At 44.9% G+C, this 3,607-nt stretch overlaps 1 pseudogene; it reads right to left on the bottom strand.

Moving 5' to 3' along the window:
* Positions 1-418: 418 nt before the first annotated feature.
* On the bottom strand, positions 419-3,229 carry LOC116650000 (ring canal kelch protein-like; annotated as a pseudogene).
* Between the last annotated feature and the right edge of the window lie 378 nt (positions 3,230-3,607).

Raw genomic sequence — 3,607 nt, 5'->3', positions numbered from 1 at the left:
AGTCAAACTCTCGACCATAATCGTCCTAAATATCACTGGACTAGGCATCACTGGACGAGAGACGGATCAACTATCGCATCGCTGGACCAGCAGATTGATATAATTGGCGCCCAACTGGTGGTAATAACGAAAGAAAATTACCATAAATTAACAACTTCGACCTCGTAAAGACACTCTGGTGTCAGAGGCCACAGGCCACAGAGGCCACTGAAGCTATCTGGACAACGAAGACTGCGGCGTTGGAGCTTAATTCCCCTTTAGTAGTTGTCTTAGAATCATGTAAGTGGGCTTTTCCTTAACTCTTTTCAAGTTAATTCAAAAAAAATTTAAAAAAAAGCACATATTTTGTATATATATATGTGTATAGTATGTATATAAGTAGTATGCATGTAAATAATACCTGTTATGCTAATTGACCTAACTGATAGTTCATAATGGTTTTTCCTTTCAATTTTTTTTTTTTTTTTTGCTTGGGAAGCTCCGAAAAACTGAACGCACACAATGTGAATAAAGCGCGTGCACATAACAAACGCCAATATCAATGGGGGCGCACGCCCCTATCCAAAATAACATTAATAAATAATGATAGGTAAGCATATATAATTCATATTTGAGGGTGGATTGGGGCAGTGGAATTGTTTGCCGTGCCATCAAAAAATAACACAACAATTTGTATTGGAACATTTCAAAATTAAATATCAAATGCGTATTGCTTATATTTCTATAAAATGTCTATATGTTTTATGTACCTAAGTATGTATATGTATATATAATGTGCATGATATGGCGCTTTTGTATTGCATGTTGCGTCTCGGCATTTCTTTGTTTTTCTAGATGTAGTAATGAGAACTACTCTTAAATGACCGCGTTCAAATGCTTTAGCTATTTGAAGAGAGAGAGAGACATACATATTAATATATATATATATATCTAAAAGTCTGGTAAATAGGCTATATATTCGAGGTTTGGCAGATTCATTTAAACGCCTAGAATCACAATGTATCAAATTCTACAATATCAGTAGTTGTTTGTTTGTTTGACTAAATAGTTAACTTTTTTTTTATGCTTAGATAAAATAAAATCGTAAATTTTCCAACTGCATGTAACGTATGCTAATCATACTTTTTTTTATATATATATCGAAATATGTTTTTTAGTCGTTTGCTTCTTGAGTGCTTGCATTGTTGTTGCTAGACGTTGCGGCATTTGCATTGTTATGCTGTTGGCTGTTTGTTGTTGTTGCTGTTGTTGTTGTTGTTGTTGAAGTCGTTGTTTCAGTCTCGTTATCACTCGGATTTGGGGGTTCAAACGTTTGCTCTGCATCCGATTCGGCAGCTGCACCACCGACAGCGCCCTCCAGCTCATCGCACAGCTCCATTGCCGCCGGCTGCTTGGGCTTAAAACTATTGTTATCCACATTCAGTTCGTAGTTCTTGAAAGGATCGGCCAGCTTGGCTGATTGTTGGCAGTTCTGTGCCTGCACTTGTGCCGCGGCGCTCTGCATGCGTCGCTGCTGATTGCTGAACGTGGGACTCTCAGAGCGTGTGCGTTGTAGCAGCGGCCGCTGCTGTTGATTATAGCTGGCATCATACTCGCGCGAGCGTCCAAACTCAAAGCCATTCTGCCACTGTACGTGCACGTTCTCATAGAAGGGATCCTCATGACGATAGCTGCTGCTGCTGCAGCTGTTGCCTGCCGTCAGGTTCTGACGCTTGTCGGCACCGCAACGCAAGCGGCTCAAATTGCTGTGCAGCGGTCGAGCAGCAGCTCCATTGGCATCCCGTCGCATGCTGGCGGTGCTGCCCTGATAGCGCATCATGTCCTGCGGCAGTGTGCCGAGACCCAAGCGTGGCGTGCCATACGGATTGGACATTTGTGAGGCCACCGAGGCGGTGTCACAATTGACGCAGTCGCGCGAGAACATAAAGTTGAAGTCAATAACCTTGCACTCGGGTCCCTGGCCAATCCACAGTGGCATCCACTGTTGACCAGCAGCCACTGCAGACTGGACTTGGAGATGCGATTCAAGGTGCCATTGCCGGCATCCGAGGAGGAGGAGTTCGAGCGCGTTGCAGTTGTTGTTGCCATTGTTGTTTTCTTGGCCAGCGCAGCGCTCTTGGGCGCCGCTCCAGTTGCTGACTTCTCGGTTCCACTCGAACTGGCAGCAGTTGCTGCTGTGCTGGACTCCTTGGCCGCTTTGCTGGTGGTTTTTATTTTGGGTATAGCGCCCGTGGGTCGCATTGCTGTGGTCGAGCTGCACACGCTGTCGCCACCGCCGCTTAGCTGCTGCTCATCGGCAGCTGCAGCAGCTGCTGCTGCTATAACTGCTGTGGCGGGTCCGGCGGATGCAGAGCGTGCCGCACGCTCCATGGAGACATTGGGCGTCAGTGGTGAACAGTGGTGTGCCGCAGCAACTGCAGCAGCCGTGGTTTTATATATGTTTGTCATGCTCTGCGAGTTCCCGCCATGCAGGCAACTGAAGAAGGAAGAGGCGCTATTCTTGACCGGCACCTTGACATGGCCATAGTCCATGCCCGCCGTTGCGGCGGCTGCAGCAGCAGCAGCGGCAGCAGCACTTGCACCACCAACACCAGCGCTAGCAACACCACCGCCAGCCAGATAGCCCTGGCAATTGGGCACAGTGCAGGTGCTGGCATTATTGCTGGCTGCTGCAGCACCATTCGCATTCAGACGTATGTGACCCACGGTGCCGAAATGCGAATGTCCCAGCACCGCATAGTGTCCGCCCAGATTGTAATGATCTATGTTGCCGCAGGAGGAGCTCAGATGCCGTTCGATGCGTCCGATGCCATGGCCCAGCACATCCAGGCGCGTATAGAGCGGCACGCGACTTGTTGCCGCTGCAGCTGTGGTGCGATACAACGGCTCATCGCGTATCTGCTCGTAGATGTTCTCATAGCGCATGGTGCCCGCCGCCGCATAGGGCAGATTATAGCCATCTGTCGATTCGGTGTCATCAAAGCTGCGCTGTCGCTATTACCTATTACTCGATTATAAATCTATAAAGAAAAATAATAATAATAAGTTATACGGCATTGAGAGCTTTGATTGATAGATAAGCTAGATTTTTTGTAACTTGTATTTAAAGCAAATTGCAAGAACGCATATTTTGTCAAATTGCAACATGAACGCTGAACAACTCAGGGCAATAATGCAAACGGCCATCTCCAGCGCCTTAGCTGAGCAAGCTGCTGCAAACCAACAGCGAGAACAAGAGTTAATTCAAAGAATTAACCAAATGTCTGAACAGATAGCGGACAGGAATGCCGGTACAGGTAAATAATCGAGTTTATAATTCGATTGAGATTGCGGAAGATTTAAATAATTTTGCTTAAAATCAAAATTTATTTGATTTAATAAATTTAATTAATAAATTTATTTGACTTGGTAGTTTAAAAAAATAATATTATTTATTAAACACGGGAAATAATAATAAAGAATTCGATGCTCGTTTTCGATAATTTTATTATTATATTAGTCTTTGAATACGGTAACGGTTTGTTTATTTTTACTTTTTTGTGGTACTCATAAAATACCCACTATTGTGGCTGAGTACACACCGCTGACAAATGTAGAACTTCGAAGT

This window comes from Drosophila virilis, unplaced genomic scaffold (assembly GCF_030788295.1).
Source record: "Drosophila virilis strain 15010-1051.87 unplaced genomic scaffold, Dvir_AGI_RSII-ME tig00001642, whole genome shotgun sequence".
NCBI lineage: Eukaryota > Metazoa > Arthropoda > Insecta > Diptera > Drosophilidae > Drosophila > Drosophila virilis.
This window is presented reverse-complemented; position numbering and strand designations above follow the sequence as displayed.